The sequence below is a fragment of the Lissotriton helveticus genome, chromosome 5_1 (genome assembly GCF_964261635.1).
Source record: "Lissotriton helveticus chromosome 5_1, aLisHel1.1, whole genome shotgun sequence".
Taxonomy (NCBI): Eukaryota; Metazoa; Chordata; class Amphibia; order Caudata; family Salamandridae; genus Lissotriton; species Lissotriton helveticus.
The window spans coordinates 596,028,377-596,053,572 of NC_136065.1; positions in this window are offsets into that span (position 1 = coordinate 596,028,377).

Below are 25,196 nucleotides of genomic sequence, written 5' to 3' on the forward strand. Positions count from 1 at the left end.
TTAGGGTGTCCCAAAACTTACCTTAGCAACCAACTCACCCCTTACCGAGCTAGCTACAGTGTCTCATTGGACATATCAAACACCCAATGTTTAGACAAACCAGAACATGAACTTACAGTACCTCAGGGTACGTGGGACTCATGAACACTCTTTCGTTATTTTATCATTACAAACCAGAACATGGAGTAAAGAAGACACATGTGCATTTGAAATGTTTATTTACTAATGCCGTCTTCTCAGGCGCAGTATCTTAGATAATACAAGTATAATTATTATCAGTAGCAAAATTATCAGCATAGTTACTAAGACATAAAAAGCGAATGGTGACAGCATGTTAACATGCTGTAATGAATAAGAGTTAACAACACTTATATCTCACCCTCCCTAACACATATATTATATTATTAGCTAAGAAGGTCTCTTTGGGTTGTTTTAGGGCGGGCCCATACCTTAGTGTCCTAGCATGAAGGAATCACATCAGCATACACCAGCTCTCTCTGCATGTGCACCGCATCAAGTGTGTTAACAATTCTCGTGCAAAGCAATATCAATCCCGCCTCAAGCCCAAGTTGGCAAAGGCTGCACTTGTGTTATGACTATGAAGGCGTGGAGATCAGACCTCATAACAATTCCATATCGTGTTGCTCCTGAAACTTCAGCACTCTCCGTGCAGACATGGTTTATTAAACAAAACTGATATCAGAGCAATAACATATTATTCTCACATACACCACGGCAAACCACTAGGTTGAAAGCTAAGTCAACAATTAAGGGTCGTGTGCAGAAGTTGCAAGAAAGGAAAAATGGCGTTTAAATCTCAAATGTACCTATGCTAACTTAACACGATATAAGGATATATAGGAGCTATACAACAGTAATATCTTGGAAAACTCTGATCAAACTTTAGATGTCCAAATTGGCATATTAAAATTCTTAGTAGAAGAAAAAAGGAAAAAAGAATTCGCTGATGCAACAAATAACAAACAGATAACTGATGCGAAGCAGGACAACTACAACATTTCTTCTAATATCATCATAAGCCCTGAGCCACAAATTAAATGTGACATTAGTACCCAAACACTTGATGTAAAAATACTAGAAAAGCCAAATAAGAAGATCCGGAAAAATCTTAAGGATGTCAAAACATACTCCTTGAAGAAACTTTTTAGAGAAGAGCCTTTACCCACTGTTAAAGAGTACTCTATTTTTTTGGTTTCCAATAAACTAAACTTGCAAAAGTCAGGGTCCGATAAGGAAGAACAAGGAACCTCCACTAAACTTACACCTGATGAAGTCGGAGATGACAAGATCTCCCAAACAAAACTCAACCAAGAAAAAAAGGGAAAAAACAGAAGAAGGAAACCGCTAAGAAGAATTAATAAAAAGAAATCCCGAAAGCTAAAATTCAAAAATACAATCACTCCTCAAAAAAATCAAGAGGGACAAAATGATAAAATAATATCTAACTTTCCTTTAGTAGAGACAACTAGTGTTAGAAAAAATACACAATCAATAAAGTTACTGAACTATAGAGCCAATGAATATATACCTTCCAAATTTACTGAAAGAGCAGGACATACACACAAGGAAACAAGTGAAAATAATAATAAGATGCCTCTAGGCGGCGAACAAATTTTGACTAACTATTTACAATTTGAAGAACTCTTTCCAATCGATAATTTACCATTAAATCGGGGAAGGATAATTAATCTTCTACAGAAAATACATCCTTTACAATCTATAACCAGCAAAGAAATAGATCTGGTGACCTTCACCATAAAAGAAAATTGTAAAATAGCGGAAGTAGCGTTCTGGTCATCAGTAATTCCCGGGATTATTATAAAGGAAAAAGAAACATTACACAAATGTGGTTATGATGTTATTGAAAGATTTCTTCCTAAGGAAATTAAAATTAAGAACAGGACTATTGGCCTCCTAGGCACTAATTTGAATACCCCAATTGTGAATTGTTATTCTAATAACTCTAACCAAGATGATTTAGGATCAACTTGCGCAAGAAAGGAAATTTTGAAAATTCATGTGAATAATGGCGAAAGAAAAGTCTGGAGCCTAGACCTAGAAGCAACAGAGGACAAAAAATCAACAAAGTCTTGGGCTTGGGTCTCGGAGACATTAAACAGTAATAAATTACTTTACCATCAACATCTTACTGTTTAACAATGGTTTAGAGATCACTTCATGGAACATAGCCGGAAAAACAAATAATAAAATGAATGAAGCTCTCAAAAATCATCCTGATATCCTGGCTTTGCAGGAAACCTGGGCAACAAAATCTTTCCACCAGACTGGCGATGTTCCAGCTAAAGCTACAAACCGAGGCCACGCAAAGGGCGGATTGGCAATTTTGTTGAGTGAGGATCATTCATGGTCCCAAGAAGTTGTTGAGTCTAACTCTGATAACTTCCAATGTATTAAGGTTTCGCTGAAGACTCATAATCTAGACCAAAAAAAGGCCTTTCTACTCTTTAATATGTATTTCCCCCCCGGCACCAACCAGGACGTCACTTTTGTGGAAACCTTGGATGCAATTGCACAAATAATCGAAGACCGAGCAAATTTGTCTTATTTAATCATGGGCGACCTGAATGGAAAAATTTCTAATGTCGAGATTGGAAAATGGGCAAAACTCTACGAAGAAGAATCGCTGGAACTATCTATCCCAATATTTCCTAAAGGGAAAGCTTCAGACAAGAGAGGAAAACTGATATTAGCATGTTTACCAAACCTAAACGGGACAATTCTAAATGGCAACGTGGACGGAGACATACCAGCGTCTTTTACAAGATGAGGGAAAGGATCTCTAACAATTATTGACTATATAATATGTGGCATGGAGCTAGTGGATACAGCTTCATATTTGAACATCAACTTTTCAGATGATAGTGACCATGCTCTATTACACTTAATCACTGGTTGGTCGGTTATCCCCTCCTCGACAAACCGAATCATGTTCCATAAAAGTAATATTGAAATTAACAACAACCAGAGACGGATCTTTTGGAACTCGGCGACCTTGGACCATATCACTGAAATGATTTCACATAATGAACTTTTAACTAGTATACATTCTAGCGACCAAATAACAAACTTTGAAAGTATTATCAACAATCTTAAAAGAGCTCTCTTAGATAAGATAAAACAAGATAAAAATAGAAATCAAAAGAAGAACAACAAAAACACAACCAGGAGAACTTTGACCTCGAAGATGCTCAACAAACTTATTCGAGGTCAATACTTGAAATCTTCACCTGTAATTCAACAAGAAATTAACAAACTAAAAAATAAATTAAGAAGAGAGAAGAATAGCCAAAAAAGAATGTTGCAGGATAACAATTGGGTTGATATCCAAGTAGCGGCTAAAAAATACAATCAAAGAAAATATTGGTCCCTAATTGCCAAAATGACAGGAACAAAAAAGAAACTACATGCTACACCAGTTCCACCGCAGGAATGGGAAATCTATCTAACCGACCTATACAAGGAAAATTTAATAAAATCAGACAGAAAAGACACTGACATTATTTTGGAAAATAAATCTATTATGATAGCAAAAACTACAGCATTTTCCATAGAGATGCATATCAGAAAAGCAAGAAGCACCGCCACGTCAGGTCCTGATCAAATACCCATTAAGGTTTTGCAGTCATATCCTAAAGAATGGAGTCAGATGTTACTACCGCTCTTCGACTATATCTTCAACACTGGGAGACTACCAAAGTCGTGGCAGGGAAGTATTATAATTCCAATTTATAAAAAGGGGAGTAAAAATATCGCTGGCAACTACCGCCAAATAGCGTTGATGGACGCTACTGGAAAAATCTTCGCTGCAGAGGTTTTGGATAGACTAAAAGACTGGGCCTTCTCGCAGGGTTTAATACCTAAGTACCAAGCAGGCTTTCGACCTAACCATTCAGTTACTGACAACATATAAATTCTCCAGACTATTTTAGATAAATACATCATACAGAAATTACAACCAGTGTACGCTGCGTTTATTGACTATTCCACAGCTTTCGATCGCGTAGATAGACCTACACTGTGGAAAAAGTTAAGGAGACTGGGAATTCCGGAATATCTACTACAGATCATAATTAATCTTCATACCAACACTTGGTCCCAGGTGCAAATGGGGAATGAAAAAGGACTAACTAAATCGATTAAAACCGCTAACGGCCTCAAACAAGGGTGCCTTTTAGCACCAATATTATTTTCACTATATCTTAGTGATTTACCGCACCACTTGCAACAATGCTCTAGTTTGCCCCCAAAGATTGCTTCACATACTGTTCACGCACTGCTATACGCAGATGACATTGTAATGTTGGACCTTACACCCTTTGGTTTGCAAAAGCTACTGGATACTTTAAATGATTACTCAAAGGACCATTTTTTAACTCCAAACTTAACAAAAACCAAAGTGGTAGCTTTTTCTGGTAGGAAACAAAGTGTAAAATACTGTTGGAAACTTGACGGGGTTAGAGTTGAAGAAGTTGATGAATATACTTACCTCGGAAGGATATTCTCAAAGAACTTGCAAAATACAAAACAGATGAACAATTTAAAGAGAAAATCAGAATTACACGCCGGGGCTCTTTCCAGATTGTACTCTGCTACAGGAAATAGGCACTTCTCTTCATTGTTAAAAGTGTATAGAGCAAAAATTCCTCCGGTTTTATCTTATGCTACTGAGCACATACCAATAAAGCAATGGTCCTATATGGACCTAACCGAAGGGAAAATTTTGAAAAAAATCTTAAAGGTTTCTAAATCAACACCTATTCAAGCCCTAAGACTGGAATTTTCATTAACAAGCTCTTATGCTACAGCTGTTGCCAACGTCATCAGATGGGCTTATAATATTCTGCACGCAAAGGAAGGATCATTGCGATCCTTGCTAAAGACCGAGAAATTTGAATTAAACGCATCAAAACTCAACTTTTACAGGAATATGTCAGCTGCATTTGAAATTGCTAAACTTACTAAAGACATATTGCTCACCTGGTCAAATTCCCAATTGAAACATTTTCTAAAATGCTTTACACCTAGACTGAGCTTTGATCTTGATCTTGCATATTGTAGTAAGTTATCCACATATAAACTCTATACTGAGACATTGGAATATAAGCAAATACAGCCACATTTAAGGTTTTCCCTTACGCATGGTGCAAGAAGGGCTATAACAATGTTGCGCTTAGGTATTTTACCCGTGTCAACCTTTACCTCTAGATGGTCACTAGCTGGTTCCCCGATATGTAAACTCTGTCAAGGAGGTGATCAGGACATTGAGCATATTTTATTCGTATGTCCTCATCCAAATATAGTTTCAGCACGGGCAAGATATCTCGACCCGATATATCGCAAATGTAAAATTACTACAGTAAAAAATTTGTTACTAGTGGGCAAACAACCACCAGTGAATGGGTTTGATAGAATTTTTACAAATTTCTAAAGTCTTCTTTAACATTATACTAACTTTTGTTGATTTATCCTCATGTAAACTGTTTTTAAATTTGTGGTCCTCAGTTGAGTACCAAAACAAATAAAAATCTTTTTGACTTTTGAAAGGAAAATTAGAATGAAAGAGCAGCTCGAGTGTCCTCTGACACTGAATAACATGTGTTGGAGCCTGAGGATGTTGCTCAACGTAAACGTCTGTTGCTCTTTCCCGATTTACAGTACTTGGGTCTGCATGATATGATCAGCGCCCATGACCAACGAAGAGCACGATATCTGTAGTGCCTGCCGCAGAGGAGAGACACTGGTGCCCTGCCTTGAGACATTGAGACTTTCGAGTGAGCTGTGAGTGTTTGCCAGGAGGGCACTCCAACAGATACTAAGAAGCACTATTTTCGTGGAAAGGCCCAGATCGAGAGGCCCAACGTGGAAGAAAACAATGGATGGACGATAGAAGCCTACCAAAGAGGCTTAGAACGAACTTTGAGCACAGTTGCACAAGCGTGATGAACATTGTAATTTACTGAAAATTGTTTCGCTTATGGCAAAAGGATGGTCTGTGGAAAAGTGCGTTTATTGTCTTGCCATTTCAGTCAGCCATTGTTTGTGCTGTGTCCTTGTGACTGACTTTTTCTCTGTATCACGAACACTTTGGAGCTCAAACTTTTGACCTGTTGCATTCCTGCACGGACACTCTGTTCATTCTTTGGCCTGACACTGATTGACCACCCCATGCTACATGGAGTTTCCCACATGTTTATTGTCCTCGCCGTTACCTGTGCTTATCAGATTAACCTTTGTTTGACATGTAATCATGCTATGCCCTGCAGTGCCATCTAAATCAGATTAACCTTTGTGAACTATGTAATTATAATGTTTTGCCCATATCCTGCTAAAACCTCAAAGGCTACTCACCTGCTGACCCTCCAGATTTTCCATTTGTTTAGGTATGTAATTGGTACAACTCCCTTACATGCCTGGGGCAGGATAAAGAGTATATAAGACGTGAGGCAAGACCATTCTAGCAGACTGCCTCATTCAGTTGCTAAGGCTTCTGTGTGACGTAGTCTCACCTCATTTAAGGTTAATAAAAATGTACTTTTAAATTTCAGCTTCTATAGAATTTCTTCTTTGTTGGTTTAAAAAGGACTAAGTATCAGTTAGGCCCCTGAAAAGGATTTTTGATTTCTTCAACTTCAGGGCTTAAAACTGAGGCCACCATGACTGAGTCTATCAGTGACGTGCCCACTCGTCATGAGTGGTGAGGACCTTGAGGCACTTTGCAGGGCTGAGGAGGTTGCACCCATAGGACTGTGAAATCCTTAGCTCTGAAACGTTCCGCTCAGGCAACCGTATACATGCGCTATATGTGCAGGTGCATGACTGCCTGAGCTTAACCTTGCAGGGTTGAAAATAAAGAGTGCTTGTCGGGCTGAGCTTTACTCAGCCTAACAAACACTGTTTATGTGTGCAAAAAAGTTGGGGACTTGGCCCCTCCACCCTTAAGGACAGGCTGTGCCTGGTGGAAATATCTCCTAGGCAATCCTAACCTATGGGGTAAAAGTTCCCAGGGCCAACCCTGCATACTTTAAGCATTTTCAGGATGGCAAAAGTCTTTGACCACACTCAAGTTGACCTCTGAAGACTGGGGATATGTGTGTGTGTAGGGGGGGGGTTGTACTATGGTGTCCACATCTAAAAATAAAATCAGTTTGATGCAGCCACTATACTGATAATAAGCCCAGTGACTTAAATCTGGCAGCACAAAAGTAGGAAACAGACAATAGATACACAAGAATTGTCTTGGCATCCTGTTCTCCTTCTTTTCAAGAGCACTCCGGTTGTCCTGTGTAAAACCCAGAAACAGATGCCTAGTTGGACAAAGCATGGTTCATCACCAACCAGACAGTGGCTACACAAGAAATGTCTTGCCCTCCTGTTCTCTGCCATTTAAGCATGCCCCGGAGTGTTATATTTTAACTCAGAAGACCTGTCAAGCAGGTTTTAATACTGAAGCCGGATTTGGAACTGTATTGTCAAAAAGGACGCTCACAGACTACACCCTGCACATTCCGTGATGTTCAAGGGACTCATCTCTGCTCATTCAATTCAGCCTATAGCTTCCTTTAAGGGTAGACAGAATATTCCATTCCGCCAGTGGAATTAGAGAAATTTGGCGAATCTTCGTTACTCTTGTGGCGCAGAGTTATGGCCAAATTCCACCGATTGCCGCATGGTGAATTTTTCTCATGCGAGGCTTCAGAACGGTAAGTTGATGAGCGCAAGCGAGATTAGGCGGCCCTTAGCGCGGTTTGCGGTCACTAGGAAAACACCTGACCAGATTTTTCTAATGCAGGCAGTGGCGAATGTTCGTGATCAGAAGGCTTCCGCTCGAGTAAAAAAATCTACTCAAGCGGCAGCAAATTCAACTCGAGTACCTCCACACCCTCTTGTTCACTGTGTGGTGCCGTTTAAGTTGATTTGTCAGTGTGTAACGATTTGTCAGTGTGTAACGTGATACCAGTGCTAAATCACAGGGCGAACAACCCAAAGTGCCTATTTGGAAGAACTCTGCGGAATCTAGCTGAGTTTTTATGTAACTCCAAGGAATTCCGTAGAGTCAAATTCCACGAGTCCTGCCCACCCCTAGATTTTTCCTGGGAAGAATTTCACCTCTTTTTTATACCTCTTTAAAAACGAATCTCTGGGTGGGAGTATTTTGAGACCATATGCACACTATACTACAGTAACTTCAGGGAGGGAAAAGGTAACTTTCTAAAAGTTTCTTTCTAAATTTTATTAAAAATCCAAATTCTCAAAGTAATTGGATTTTTAATAACTATTAAAAATAGTTGTTTAATTATTATTTTATCTAGTCCCCTTCCCAAGATACAGTATTAGGGTTTTAATCTGCACTCTGGGTTTCTACATAGGACAGCTCGGCCTGCCAAAGTGAATAGCTTTTTGATGCTAGTCACCGGAAGGCTATATTAACATTAAGTTTTTACATGCCATTCCTCAAATAAAATGCACTTTGCCTTGTGGGCTACAAGGCCTACATGAGATGACTTATTAATATTTAAAAAGGAGGTGTAATCCTGTTAAAAGGGTTAATTGTGACAGGAGGGATTGCAGTTTTTACACTGCTTCAGTCAGACTTCAAAATGGTAGGCCTGAAGCTATGTTTTACACTGTCACTCCAGTAGATGAAGTAATAGGTACTGCAGTTCACTAACAGCTTTTAACTTACAGGCCCGGGTGCATTTTATCCCATGTACTAGGTACTTCTGGGTTGTGTTATGTAATGTTATGTTATCTGTGTGTTTATAGCATGCTAATCACCTGCGAGGGTATCCATGCGCTCCGTAGCAAGTATGTGAGGCCATCCCTTGGGACTTACTCAAAAAGCCAGGTCTTCAGCTTCCTGCAAAAGTCAAGAAAAGAGGAGGAGGCTTACCTGTGTTGTGGGAGGTCGTCCCATGCTATGGGGCCAGGTACAAGAAGACTTGGTCTCCTGCTCTGCTTATGTGTATGATTGGGGTATGTGCTAGTTAGAGACCAGCATAGCAGAGATATCTGGCAGGTTGATGGAAGTGAATGCAGCTGTTCAGATAAGCAGGGCCAGTTTTGTTCAGAGCTTTGTTTGAAATATTTGAAATGTGCTGCAAGTAGGTAAGTTAAGTGGACCAATTAGAAATATGCCAATTCTACCATGTTTAAATGGGGAGCACCATTGCTTTACCACTGATCAGCAGGTTTAAAGTGAACAATGGTCTAATGCCAGAAAAAATATAGATTCCATCAAAAACGGAGAAATTGATGTGACTGCGCAGAAATGGCGGATTTCCTAAACTTGTCCTGCCCGTGTTTGGCCGCAAAATATTTGGCCTTTGTTGCATCATTCTGTGTTGATCTATATAGATATTTGTAGGTGAACTAAGCCATTTTAGTCCAGTGCTTTGTGGTTGGAGGACCAAAGTTTCATAGAACTCACTAAGATTGGATTGACTTTTCCTCTAGTTGCTGATAAGCAGTTCCTTAGAGCCCTTTCCCAAGTGATTCTCCAATATTGCCCAGTCAGTTTCCAGATGCCGAATACAGTGGTATGCCCTTTGCACAGATGTTGCGATGTATGATAAACTTCCTTATTAAGCAGTTGTAGAACCACTGAAGACGTAGAGGTGCAGAATTTGGACATAACCAGCCTCTGTGTGTCCCCGCCCCAGGTATATTCCTTAATAAGATGGTGATCATTTATGACTGAATATGAGATGCTCGAACTGGTAACATGCTGAAGAAATAATTGAACCTCGTGCAACTGTCATTTTTAATGTTTGTATTCTAGCCCCAGAGTGATTATTGTAGCTTGTTCCACTTAATAAACTTGTTCTGGTCCACCACAAACCTCAAATTGTCCTGCACTATACTATGAGTATTGCCACTTACCATATTGCATTTTGCTGGCTACCCACCTAAATGGTTGGCTTTGTAGAGAGCCTGCCTTTTGATACTGAGCTATTGGCAGGGCCTAACCTTTCCTCCTGTTTATTTAGTACCTGGAGAATAGAGACAATTTGGAGATAACCTCCATCATGTCCGGTACAGAAGTACTGGAGAAGGCCACTTCCATCAGGATATCATCGGCATGTAGCATCGATTTGAGGCTGCGATCAGATGTCCATTGTCTTTGATTTCAGCAGAGCATCAAATTACTATGTCCAGTGGTTCCAGCTAGTAAGAAAAGTAAGGGTGACAGAGTGTCCTAGTGACTTAAGCAATTTCCATTATTTTAGATGGAAACCACTGAAGTTCACTAGCGCTGATTGCTTTGATATAACCATCTAGTCATGAAGATGAATTTTAGTCCCATGCTTAGTCTATCCAGCATACAGAACAGGTACCCAGTACGCCAGTGTACAAACCTAACAAGGCAGATGAAACCAGGATTCTCAAGTTCACCATGAGCCATTGCTTGTTTGTATGACAGATTCTTGGGCTTCCAAGCACAGAATCGAAAACCAGCCTACCAACAAACACAGTACAGTCTTCTGTAAGAGGACCCCAAAAGGCATCAGACCATAATATACACACTAAAATCAATGGAAACTCAGTCACAAGTAGACAGTGACTGTGGAGTTTATTAGGCGCAGATATCTGTTGTATTCATCTTATGATGAACATTTCCTTGATTATTACTCTGTTACTGGATCACTCTATTAAAACAAGCACAAGTGCAAGATATAAAGTATAAAAAATATAAAAAATGTGCTTAAATGTACAGAACATCACAAAAACATGCAAAATATAAAATTTGTACAAATCACATTATCTTACTTGCTTCCATCTAATATGTGTAATTACATTATATAATTCACATTCAAAACTTAGGCTGATAAGCATTAACTAAATTACATAAACTCAGTTATAATGAAAAGAAGAGAGGCGACGAACAAAGAGTTAAACATTTATTTTATTTATTTTTGGTGTATTATAAAGCGCTAACATGACCCAAGGGTATCAGAGCCCTGCACATATGAATGATAAACATAACCAAAGAGCTGATACATAAAAAAGAAACATCTAAAAAAATCGTAGAGCAACGTTTTAAAATATTGAGTAAGATATGGTATGTTGTAGCAGAGTTGTTATTAAACTACCGCTATTCATTTAAAAGTCATTGGGATAGATTCTCTGGTATGGTTTTTCATGAATCTGCTTAGCGTTGGTTTAGTTCCAGGTACTCGGGGACAATGTTTGTGAGTGTCCTACTGGGATTGATGTGCTTCTGCCCTGTACTGGGATTACTGTCTTTGTAAAGGCCAATGTACCCAGGAGACAGGCTCACTGTGCCTTTATGAAAGTAATATGTGTATTAGGAACTTTTATACCTCATTTTTCAAGATGTGGTCGATGGGATAGACCAAATCTTGGGTGGTAGGGGGTTTCAAATTCTTGGAGCCGATCCAGGAAAGCAGCATGTGAAGGATTTTTATTTTCTGAATCTGGGGGTTCTAGCCTAAGAGAGTTTGCACTTCTGAGGGAGGGGATGCCCCCTGAGACTGGAATATTTCCTACCTTGGTTTGTCACAAGGTAAGGCTTTATGTGTGAGGCAAGCACTTTTCAGTTGAGGTCTGGCCTTAATAGGGAGGCTAGCTGCTGCATTGAAACACACTTTGAGTTGAGTAGTACTCGATTTGTGAAGACCTGAGAGTGTTGCAGAACCATCTGAGAGTGTTGCAGAACCATATTCTAGGCTTGAGAACACTAATGATTGTACTGTTTGTTTGAAGTCTGGAGCTGGCAGAAATGGTTTCACTTTCTTTAGTAGTTTGAGTTGGAAAGATGCACTGCATGTGGTTGTACTGACATGTGCTAGCATGTTCATGTTCTTGTCTAGTGTTATTCCAAGGGATTTAGTGGAATCAATAATGGTAGGTTTGCAGTTGAGGGCATCTTTGTGACTGGATGTGTGTAGAGCTGTTATGAGTGGAGAAAAGTAGGAGCTCAGCTTGAGGTTGTTTTGAGCTATCCGGGACTGAGTTTTGACTTGAGTGTTACTTAGTTGAGGGGGTATCTTTAATTATAGTTGTGTGTCATCTGCGTACATGTGGTATCCAGCGTTCAATTGTTTGAAGATTTCCATTAGTGGCTCAATATGTAGGTTTAAGAGTGTGGGGGAAATAGTCAACCCTTGGGGGACTCCGCATCTCACTGGGGCGGTACCTGAGAATGAGTTGCGTAGTTTGATTCGTTGTGAGCAGTTATGCATGACGGATGCGAACCAGGAGAACACTTTCCCAGACTGCCCTATTCGGTTTTCTAGTCATTTTAGTAGGATGCTGTGACTGACCATGTCAAATGCCGATGAGAGGTCTAGTAGGTTGAGTAGGCAGGAGTCTTCGTTGTCTAGCATCTTAAGGGTGTCATCCATTTTGTTAACAATGGCCGATTCTGTGCTGTGCCCTGGTCTAAATCCTGATTGAAACATTTGGAGTAGATCAAATTGATCAATATGGTGACTCAATTATTTTTGAACATATTTTTCCAACAATTTAGCCAGAAAGGGAATTTTCGATACCAGGCAAAAGTTGCTCAGGGCTGTAGGGTTTGCTCCTGCTTTTTTCAGGAGGGGGTGTCACTTGCTCAGCCTTCACGCAGACTTGTTTTAGCAATAGATGTACAATCCTTGTCAGTATGGGTGTGAGGTGGTGACTGAGTTCCTTTAGTATTGTGGAGGGGATAGGGTTGTTGAAATGTGAAGTTGGTTCCATGGATAATAAGGTCTTCCTTCTCCTTGGCTAGTGTTTTGAATTAATTCCAGATAGTTTGATTTTTTTGTCTTTAATGGGTGAGTCCTAGTCAGTTCCTTCATTGGGTATGGAGATACAACATCTGAATGGTGATCATTGTCTATAGTGGCTCTTAGCCTTTCTTTGTCAGTTACAATTTCTTTTTCGATTTCTAAGATTTTTCCATTGAAAAATGAAAAAAAAGCTTCACAGTTTTCCCCTGAGTTAATTATTGCTGAGCTTATAAAGAGCCACAATGCTGAATTGCCCCACAACCTGTCACAAATGGACACGATAATAAAGTGTTGAAACTGGCCAATTTCAGAAAAACTTGCCCTGATCTTCCAAGCAAATAATGAAGTTCTGGAGGTCCCATACATCGTATTTTCAGACGTTTCTAATTTACATGCTCATAATTGTAATTCTGAAGCTTATAAAGCGCATGGTTACACTTACCAGTGTGTCCCCGCGCTGAATAAACTGCTGAGGAACCAGTCCTGGCCTGTTCCTGTGAGGCACCCAACTCCTGGGCACCCCCCTGGTGAAGCCAGGCATCCTTAGCGATTAGGGCCGGTGTGGAGACTAAGCAAGCTATTGCCCAGAGTTGCAGCGTGGGACCCCATGATTAGAGTAGGCACCGTGCCGAGAATGATCGGGTCCGCGGACATTTGAGCTCAAGACCCTGCCGCGACGGGAATTGAACCCTGGTCCCGGGCCAGAACTCTGCATCAGGGTCTGCCGCTCTAATCAGTGAGCCACACTCCTCCACGGTGGGTGACTAAATGCTCTGAGAAACCTAGGTTTTGTTGGTGCTGCAGAATCCTCCTCTTATGTGACTTTCGACATAAAGAGCAAAAAGAAACCCCCCAGAAAATTAGCCTCCATTTCATCTGAATTTAAAAAATAAAAATGTTTTCTAGCATGACCTTGAGCTGATATCCGTGAGGGCGTGAATGTGACTAAAGGAAGGTGCCAAGAGGGATTCCGATATATTATCGCTTGGCCATGATGCGTCTGACATGATTTAGAAAGTTTTTCAAATTCGGGATGCATTTGAACATTAGAAAGGCCTCCTTCAGTTTGCCCAGGCCAGGAATAATCGGTGTTGACGCTTGTGACCATGAATGAATGACAAGTACTTCTATAGCGCATGGCTACTCGGAAACAGTGTCCCGGCGCTGATTGGGTGACTCAAAGCAGAAAAGAAGGCGTGAACCACTTATCTCTTGTTATCCTAAGGTCTAAATAAGAGAGTTTTTTTTTATTTAATTTTTTTTAAGTTTTATGAAGCGCTGGCTAGACCCGGAGGTATCAGAGAGCTTTACATGAGCATCAGATCATAGTTACAGGTTACATCATTACAAAGGTTGCACAGTTCTTAGAGCATGGCAACATAGTTACTTGTTATGTTATGTTATGTTACTGGCATTTGTAATGCGCTCAGCTGCTCCAGCGAAGGAGCGTCCCGGCGCCCGACAAGGTAGCCACACAACATAACGAAGGGCAGAGTATTATTAAAAAATTAGAGTTACAGCAGGCTATGGAAACAAAAGAGTCTTAACGGCCCTGCGAAAAGAAAGCAGGTCAACAAGGGTCCGGATTTCCCGAGGCAAGGCGTTCCACAGAGCGGCTGCCCGCACTTTAAAGGAACGCCCCCCAGCTCGACTACGATTGAAACGTGAGGCTAGTGCCAATTCTTGGTCTGAGGAGCGAAGGGAACGGCCAGGGATATAGGGACGCAAAAGGTGATGCAGTATTGGAGCAGAGGGGCCCTTTAAGATCTTGAAGGCCAGACAAAGCACTTTGAAATGTATCCGTTGCCTGACAGGCAGCCAGTGTAGAGCACGCAAGGTGCCGGAGACCGAGCAGAACCTAGGAAGGCCTACAACTGCTCTGGCAGCTGCATTTTGCACTCGCTGGAGACGCGTCAGCTCGGCCTGATTTAACCCTATAAAAAGGGAGCTGGCGTAGTCTAGCCGAGCCAATATCGTCGCCTGGATCACGAGTTGGCGCGTTGCTGCATCAAAATATTTGAGTGCAGGTCTTAGGTTGCGCAAAATGCCAAAGCAGGAAGCCGCCATCTTTTTGGTATGGCCGACAAAACTGAGTGAGGGGTCCAACCACACCCCCAGATTTTTTGTCTCCGAAACCGGAGTGGGGGTGGGACCCAGCTCCGAAGGCCACCAAGAATCTCCCCAGAGATCCGTCCGCTTGCCAAAGACCATCACCTCTGTTTTTTTGGCATTCAGTTGGAGACAGTTGGACGTCATCCAACTGGCCACCGCCCGAAGTCCGTCCCTGAATCTTGGGGCCTCAACCTCGGGGTCCCCGCTGATCGTGACCACTAGCTGAGTGTCATCTGCGTATGACACCATGGTCAAACCGCAGAGCTTCATGACCTCAGCCAGCGGCCTCGCGTAGAGATTGAACAACGTGGGACTCAGCGAGGAACCCTGCGGGACCCCAAGAGACAGAGGATGAAATTTGGACTGGTAGGGCGGGGCAGCCACACAGAAGGACCGATCCGCTAGAAACGAACGAAACCACTGGAGTGCAATGCCGGCCACGCCTGCATCCTCGAGGCGCTGCAGGAGGATCACATGCGAGACAGTGTCAAAGGCGGCGCTCAGATCTAACAAAACAAGCGCCGCCGTTTGACCTGCGTCAAGCACTGCCCTCAAATGCTCGACCATAAATAGGAGGGCTGTCTCCGTACTGTGACCAGCACGAAAACCAACTCTGAACGTAATGGCGCCCGAATAGGGACTTGCCCTTTCCCCACGCGCCGGCGAAGCCACGCAAGCCCCCTGACCCTCTGCAGCCGTGACGGAACCATCCTGCGCACCGGCAGATATTTCTGCTTCAAGTATCCCTCAGGTCCACGGAGGAGACGGAGGTTGCGGTCCAGCATCCAGACGAGGCGGTGGAGGAACGCGGCGAGTCCCGACCAGAGCCCAAGCCGAGAGTCCAAGGTCCGAGGTATCCGGAGGCCCACCTGTAACTGAAGTCCGAAGTTCGTCGTCCGTCGTCGTAGCAGTCCAGTCCAGTCCGAGGCCTTCCGTTCTTGCTGCCCGGTGAGTACCGTTGCTGGGGTAGTATCTAGACAGGGTCAATTAATTTGTCGTGGGTTTGGGTACGCAAATCCAACACGAAGTGTTCACCTAGGTGGACGCGGGTCCTGACGTGTCTCTTTAAGTAGTGTGGCTCACTGGTTAGAGGCGGCAGACCCGAGAGCAGAGGACGGCCCGGGACCAGGGTTCGATTCCCGGCGCGGCAGGTTTCTGGACCAGGGTCAGCGGACTCGATAATTCTCTCGCCTCGGTGCCCACTCTGATCAGCGTTCACACTCGGCAACTCTGGGCATTAGCTTGCCTCATCTTCACTAACGGCCCCACCAGACCGCCGGGGATGCCTGGTCTCACCCTGGAGATACCCATTAAGGGACCATCTCTCAGGGAAGCCAGGAAGGGTTTCGCAGCGGTCGAAGCGCCTTGGGACCCTACGGGTAAGTAGTGCGCTATATAAATGCCTATACATTTACATACATACATTTATGAGACCGGTAAGTTTCGTGCTGTTTTAGCAGTACATCTAGTAATTCTAGTAAGTTCTGTTCTCGAGAAATTCATGTGATCTGTTCTAAAGTATTCCAGGTAATATTCTGTAATGTTATTCATGTATTTTTATGTCGTGGTATGAGTGATTTGTTATTCAAGTTATCATCGTGTCCATTGTGTATTGTATTGTGTCTAGATTCCAGCCTAAATCATGCCTCTATTCTCGAAATTACGTCAGTTAAAAACTAGAAAAGGATTGTTAGAGGAAGCAGTCCCTGTCCCTCCTAGGGACAGTCCAGGACATTTTATGTATCACAAGCATGGCTTAAGTGCCATAATATACCTAGACTTATGGTCTGATTATCCCAGACATCTCGAAGAGAAGTATAGATGGCCTGTATCAGGCACATGGGATGCCGAGTGCATCATGCGAGTAGAAGAAGCATTATGGAAAAAGAAAGCCAGACAGTCACAGAAAGATGCCATCGAGTTATGGCGCAAAGAATCTCATAAAAGAACCGAAAAAGAAATCAGAAAAACAGAATTAAGTAGAGAATCCTCAGAGAAAGCCCAAGAAAGGGAATTAATCGAAATAGGTGAACGAGTTAAAAGCGAACAGTCCGACAGACAGAGAAATGCCCTTGTTAAGGGTATGTATCCTCTTATTGCCGAGGGCTTGCCAAAAGCAACCCCGGAGGCATCCAGTAATTTCCCGCCATCACTAGTTCCGACTAAGCTACGTCATAAACCGACCGCAGCTGATATTTTCCTCTCGTCCTATTTGGACGACACAGTCCCAGAATATGCAAATCCTGCTCCGCCTGCTCCCGTAAATAATGTAATTCCTGTACCTCCAGCCACCGGGGCAACCGTTACAGCACCTGTTACGGTGCCCCCGGTCCAGCCTACAGTACATGTGCCCGCTACATCAGTCACTCTCCCAGCACGTACGATACCCATCGACGATTCTAGTCAAGGGGCCTCGGGGGGAAGTCCTCCTGGAACCCCGCCTCAACATAAGCGTGTGACATTAATCGAGCTACATGCCCGAGCGTTACAACGTTCGCCCAAGCATCAGTCAGTTGCCGATATCAAGCGAGCCCTTACCGAATGCCGTTATGATCCAGTCCCAGGCGATGATAATATGGTTATATATTCACTGCGTGTAAGACGGGTGACCGAGTATTTGGACACCCTGCCGAATATGAAAGGTTATCTAGACAGAATATATTGTTTCATCCGTACAGGAGCAGACCCAGGAAGTATTGGCGAGGCCATGACTCAAAGAAAAGTCGAGATTCAGCTCATGCTATTAAAGTTTCTAATTAATTGTTTAATACGAGAACAAGATTATCCAGGAAAAGATCCAGAAGAAATGAAAGTCCTGACCAGGTGGAGTGACCATATAGCCGAGGGAAGACACAAGACCCAGAACTGTATAGAGAGTATGTACAAGAAAATCCGTAGGGAAATAGTAAAGTTACACGAGAAACGAGAAGCATTACAAGCAACCGAGAAAGAAGACGCCTCTGATACTGAAGAGGTAGACGACGAGAATCCCACCAGAATAGCGTATGTAGGTAGAACTAGACTTCCCGACCGACATTCACGCCTAGAACACAAGAAAGTTTCCCTTTCTCCAGTACCAGAACAAGGTTCTCTCGAACAAGTATTTCAAGCTACCGATCACATTCTGAAATCACGAATCGGTTATGGTGAACTCAGTACTATGTATGAACAAGAACTAGCCCGATCAGCGGTCCGATGGACTACTGATTCTACCACTTTTCCAGACGAAATAGTGGCACAAATGTTTCTGAAATTGCCCCCAGCCGAGCAACGACTGGTGGGTATGTATATGATCCAGCACCTCATTACACTGTATGAGGGACAGCATTCTGATCCAGGTCCGTTACATGATGTTCTGAACGAGTTACTCCAGTATAGATGGAGAGGTCTAGGTACCGATTTAATTAGTATCATTCTAGAACAGCGCCACAAATATAGAACGTTTCTGAATCCGCATTTTGTTCATGTCCCACCTCCAGAAAATAAATCCTTTTACATAGATAGACAGCATCCGTTACGAGAAGTACACCCAGTTAGGACAGCGGGTGGTGAATTAGAACGAGTATTTGTTTACACCCCTATTACAAAGATGGAACTCTTAGAGATGAAAAAGTTAATTCCCTGTCATGATAAAGATCCAGCAGGGTTCCACCGTGAATTAAAAGACATGCTCCGTATGGGAGAATACACGTATCCAGATATCATTAAAATGTTAAAGGTCCTGTTGCCTGCGGGGGTATATGAAAAACTCAAGGAAAAAGAATGGGAGGTGGGAGAGAAAAAGATAGATTGGACAGCTCTAGAAGCTGAAGACAATTCACGAGTACCAGGTACCGGTCTTGGGGATAAATGTAAGGAATTGCCCGAACTATTGATACAAGTTTTGCCAAGATTACTAGCCACGAAAAAGGAAGACTGGGATGCAATCTCAGCCTGTAAACAGAAACAAGACGAAGATACTAGTGATTTTTATTCTAGATTTGAAAAATGTTTTATTATCAACAGTGGTCTGAAGACAGGTAGCGAGTCATACCCTCATCTTTTTGTTACCAAACTAGTCGAGAATTCAAGTCCACAAGTTAAAAACCGAGTTCTGAAAGTCGAAAGTACCTGGCAAGCTAATACTCCGTCCCAAATGTTACAGATGCTCCAGTATCACCAGAACAGAATCAGGGAAGAGCAAGAACACGAAAGGAGACGTATGAAAGACACGAAAATGAAAGTATTAGTTGCACAATTTGTTCCCCAAGACAGTCAGAAGAGGGGTCCGAATCAAGCCAGTCATCCTGCAGCTCCCGTTAAAGGGACCTGCAATTATTGTAAACAGCCAGGTCATTTTATAAACGAGTGTGCAGTTCTGAAACACAACATAGCTACTGGTAAGACTAAAGAAAGACCACGTCCGCCTAGACAAGAACAAGTTTTACAGACTTCTCAGTCACCACAGAATGCACAATAGACAGTTACAGTACCGCAGCCTATCGCTGCAACACAGCATGTTACACAGCAGATGTACCAGTACGCACAGTCCGAGTATCCAGAGTATCAACAGTATTCATGAAACAGCCTAGAGAGGGAGGTAGGCTTGCCTCTTATCGAGATACCTGTAGATCAAGAGGGTCCCTATGTACACAGTCAAGTATTAGGGAAAGACAGAAAGTTACTGATTGATACAGGGGCAAGTAGGACTACTATCAGTCATGACGAGGTTCCAGGGGCTCCGCTCTCAGGCTCTAGAAATGTTTCCCTTGGATTTTCAGGAAAGCCCATTGTTAATGATATTTCAAAACCAGTTACTCTAGAAGTTGGTCCCTTGTCCCGAACTACTGATTTGTTACTCACGAAAGCGTGTCCAGAAAATTTGTTAGGCATCAAGACATTAAAAGAATTAGGTGCAGTTATATGTTGTTCCCCAGAGGGGGTTCGTTTGTTTTTACGTGACTTTAAAGGTCACTATGTATTACGTGATTTTGATCCAAGATTATTGAATGTACCGCAGCATCTATGGGCACAAGGTCCAACTGATGTTGGTTGTATGCACATCACACCCCATCGTGTGACTCTCAAGCAAGGTATAGTTTTGCCACGAATCAGACAGTACAGATTGCCACCTGAGGCTGTAGCAGCCTTATCCAAAATTATTGACGAGCTCATTGCTCAAGGAGTAGTTGTAGAAACTGACTCCAATGTATGTAATTCTCCTATCATTCCAGTCATGAAACGTACTGATCCAAATGCACCTCCAGTATATCGATTAGTGATTGACCTTCGAGAACTTAATAAATGTATTATTCCCCAGTACCCAGTAGTTCCAGATATTTCTTCCCTATTGACAGCCATTGATTCTGAAGCTACATTCTTCACAGTTATCGATCTCAAGAACGCATTTTTCAGTGTCCCCATTCATCCAGACAGCCAGTACCTTTTCGGATTCTGTTTAAATGGAAGGAGCTATAAATTCACACGAGCTCCTCAAGGTTTCACAGAAAGTCCTAGCATTTACAGTCAAGCACTCAAGAGACAACTAGACAATATTCATATGCCAACTGACACTGCCCTGCTCCAGTATGTCGATGATCTACTGATCACAGCCCGTTCTGAACGTGACTGCGAGCGTGCGTCACTTACAGTTCTGTATTTCCTGGCCGAGATGGGGCACAAGGTGTCCCCTTCGAAGCTTCAATTCTGTGTCCAGCAAGTGGTCTACTTAGGACACTTACTGTCCAAGAGGGGTAGGCAGTTGACACCAGACCGTATCCAGTTAATAGCATGTCTTCCGCAGCCCAAGACTCAGAAGGAGGTACGAGCTTTTATCGGCCTCACTTCTTATTGTAGACAATGGATTCCTCAGTATGCATTTCTAGCCAAGCCGCTGATACAGTTAACGACACAGGAGGCAGCCGCATCGACTGTCCTCCCTTGGACATCTGAACATACACTCGCTTTTAATGAGTTAAAGAAAGCTTTATGCCAAGCACCTGTTCTAGCAACACCGAACTACAGTAAGCCTTTTACACTTTTTGTCACAGAACGTGAAGGTACAGCATTATCTGTTCTCACACAAGATCAAGCAGGACAATACAAGCCTTGTGCTTATTTTTCTAGCACATTAGATCCAGTAGCCCAGGCTCTGCCTGTGTGCCTCAAGTCAGTTGCAGCCACAGCTCTAGCTATCAGACAAAGTGATTCCATAGTGTTAGGACATTCCCTGACAGTACAAGTTCCACACTCCGTGGAAGTTCTTTTAAACAGAACACAGACCCAGCACTTGACTATTGCACGATTAACAGGTTATGAATTGACACTGTTCCAGTCACACATAGAAATCAGACGCTGCAACATTCTAAATCCTGCTACACTGTTACCGTTAGTTACTTCAAATCCTGCCACACATGACTGCGTGGAAGTTGTTAACACTATGACTAAGCCAAGACAAGACCTGACAGATATTGCATTACCTGATCCCGACCTGACACTTTATGTGGATGGTTCATGTATGAGAACAAGTACAGGAGAACTAGTAGCCGCGTATGCAGTGACTACTGAAACCGAAGTTATAGAGACACACCGTATTGATACCCTGTCCGCTCAAGCAGCAGAGCTAGTCGCTCTGACCCAAGCCTGCATACGTGCCAAGAACCTGAAAGTTAACATATACACAGATTCACGTTATGCATTCGGAGTCGTACACGACTTTGGAGTGCTCTGGCAAGAAAGAGGTTTTATGACTTCTCATGGAACCAAGATTCAGCATGGTCTCCTCATTCAAGCTCTGTTAGATGCAATACATTTACCGACAGCTATCGCTATCATGAAGTGCAAGGCACATACGAAAGTCACTGACATCATTTCCCAAGGTAACGATCTAGCAGATCGAACAGCCAAGCTTACAGCTCAGACTCCAGACATTCCAGTTAGCAAGACACTGACACTCACTCCAGATCAGACTACTTGTATGACAGTTAAGGACCCTACACAAGATGTCATAGATATCCAGTTACATGCTACTCCCGATGAAATCAAGAAATGGTCCGAACAAGGAGGGGTCCAGACAGATCAAGGATGGGTGACAAAGGGAAAAGTCACATGGTTTCTCCCCGATTCAATGGTTCAAGTCATCATTAATACCGCACATAGTCCAGCACATCTAGGAGAAAAAGCCATGTTAGACAGTATCCAGAACATTTGGTTCAACAAGCATTTACGAGCTGCAGCCAAGCAGAAAGTCCGTACCTGTATGATATGTTGCCAGTTCAATCCAGGTAAAAGTGTCCCGGTGGAACAAGGTGGTTTCCAACCTCCTGACCACCCTTTTGAAGTCCTCCAGATGGATTATATTCAGATGGAGCGATGTCGAGGTTTCAAGTATGTCCTCGTAGTTGTATGCGCTTTGTCCAGGTGGACAGAAGCATATCCAGTTCCAGATTATACAGCTGCGACCACTGCCAAGCAGTTTGATCGTGAATTCTTTCCTCGTTATGGACTCCCTAGGGTTGTGTATTCAGATAACGGCCAGCCATTCTAATCTGAGCTTATGAAACATGTTTCCCTTTTGTTAGGGTACCAGTGGAAGTTCCATTGTGTGCGCCATCCTGAGGCAGCCGGTCTCGTAGAGAGACATAACCAGACTCTGAAAATCCGAATTGCAAAAATATGTAAGGAGAAAGGTGTAGACTGGCTCGTAGCCCTGCCAGTTGCTCTATTTTATATGCGCATGGTCGCACATTCCAGATCAGGTCTGTCCCCGTATGAGGTCGTATTCGGCCGCCCCCCAAATATGTGGGGTACACCTAGACCCCGAAGTATTACAGACGTTTCCAGTAATATGCTGACAGATTACCTAGCTTCCTTGATGTCTGCCCTACACTCTTGTCGTTCACAGGTTGCCGCTGCATTTCCAGACAATACCGAGGTGAAACCGCATGAAATCGTTCCAGGAAACCTCGTATTGGTCCGAAATTTTGATCGTTCAAGTCCGCTGGAGCCCCGTTGGAAGGAGCCTCGTATGGTCTTACTTACAACAAGGACTGCGGCCAAACTAGAGGGGAGAAAAGGATGGGTCCACCTGTCCCACATAAAGAAGTTCCATGGAGTGCGTGTAAAAACATTTGCTAAGGACTACCTTCCTCCTAAAGACTGCCTAAAAACAAACTCTGAACTCAAGCCTCCCCTGTTAGAGGAAACTCCGCAACAGGAGTATAAAAAGAAACTCAGGTCTAGTAAAATAAGTCAGCCAGTTTAATTGTCTAAGTCCCTCTCGGGTGAAACGGTTAGACAGGTTTCTGACATGTATGAGATAGACCCACATAGTGAGAGAGTTAGTCAAAACTCTATCAAATGTATTATTGTTCTAAGTTTTTTGTTACTCTTGAGTCTTATGGTTACCTGCACAAGTTATGCTTTACATTTATGTTTTCCAATTTCACATGTAAATATGTTTCTAATGCTACAGTAGAGCACACATTTAGTGATCTGCCTCCTCACGAGCTATCCTATCGTCTTGCTATGCGAAATAATACATTTATCAGAATGTTACACTATTCACACCAGACCAGCAATGCCACTAATTGTTGGGTGTGTGGTCGACTCCCCCCTTTCCAGACACCGAAGGGAGTTCTGCCACTCTTTCCTTATCCGTTTTCACATAATGGTTCGTGTGGAGCATGGTCCACGTTAACGTCATCCTCAACTGATATGTCCCTTCTGAATAGCACATGTTTCCCAGACAAACAAGGTCTTTCCCATAGAACAGGGTTAGATCTAGAAAATGAAGTATATGATTTAGGTAATTATTCCTCGAATTTCATGGTCCTGAATGTTCAGTCCGATACTACTCCAGATCTGCCCGCTATTTCAGTACTACCAGTCAAAGGCGAATTATGTGTCAGAAAGAATGGTTCCGCACATATAGGACATAGTGATTGTACTACTATTGTCAAGTATAGTGACAGTGGGAAATCTATTTTCAAAGCCTCACGTCATTCTTATTTTATTTGTGGTCAGACCGCATATGTTCGTCTGCCCCTCGATTGGGATGGAACCTGTTACATTGCCTTCCTACTGCCACCAGTTTTTCTAGCCCCATCTGATTATCACAGAAACACACATCTAGTACACATTAGACATAGAAGGGAGATCGAGTCCCCAATTGTCGATCAAACTGAAACTACTCTAGAACAATATCAAGATTTCAATAAAGGTTTATTCTTCTTTATAGGCCCTGTCCAGAATAGTAAGTTAATACGTAGGTTAACCAGAACCCTTGAAGCAGTAGTGAATGAGACTACTTCCGCTCTAGGTAACTTAATCGAAGAGCAATCTGCTATGAGATTTGTCGTGCTCCAAAATCGTCTCGTTCTTGACGTCATACTGGCCGATAGAGGAGGAGCATGTAGAGTCATCGGATCTAGTTGCTGCATTTTCATTCCTAATAACGCGCCGTCTGTTTATTCAGCTATAACCAGACTACATAAAATTGCCCATCAGTTACACCAGAATCCAGGCACCTGGACATGGTCCGGTTGGCTTCAATGTGGCCCTGCGATTTGCGGCATTTGTGCTACCTCTTGTATTCCTAGTCCTAAGTCCCGTTCCAAGACAATTCGAGACGAACAAATGATGCTATATGAAATGATAGATGGTATCATGAATATTGATGTTTCCTGATGGAAACGTAGGGCACAAGGAGGGAATGTGGAAAAGTAAATTTTGCCATGTTGTATGTGCCTACGTGTTCCCCATCCTAAGTTATATGTGCATGATCAATATGCATATGTATTCCCTATGATCGATTAAAGACGCGATTACAGTTGTGTCCAACTCTAGTATGCCAGTTTCCAGTTCTCGTGAAAGCTACGAATATTAGGCCTATGTAAACCTACGTTGCCACATTTTACAGTGTGCACGTTAATTCAGTAAAAGTCCCCGTTTCTAGGCCTCAAAAGGGCCCGGACTCAGATTCAGCTCCTGTTTCCTGAACCCTCTCCGAGGAGCGATGCAGCCCCCACCTGTATCCCTGACCCTTCACTTACTTCCTGCCTCACAGTGCCCGGCTCGGTCTGGCTCTGCCTCCCAGTCTGCCAAGAGTATGTTATGCTTCTAGTTATCAGTTCAGCCCTCCTTCTCTGCATTCCTAAGCTACTGAATCGCATCAATAGTTTCCGTCATGGTCTAGCCTTTCTGTCTCCATGTAAGAGAAATACTGTATTATATTCATAGAATATTCCTTGCACCCGCAATACATGTAGAATAATGCATGCACCAGCCTTAGAGTCAAGTAGCCTTTGCCCTGATAACTTTTGGATT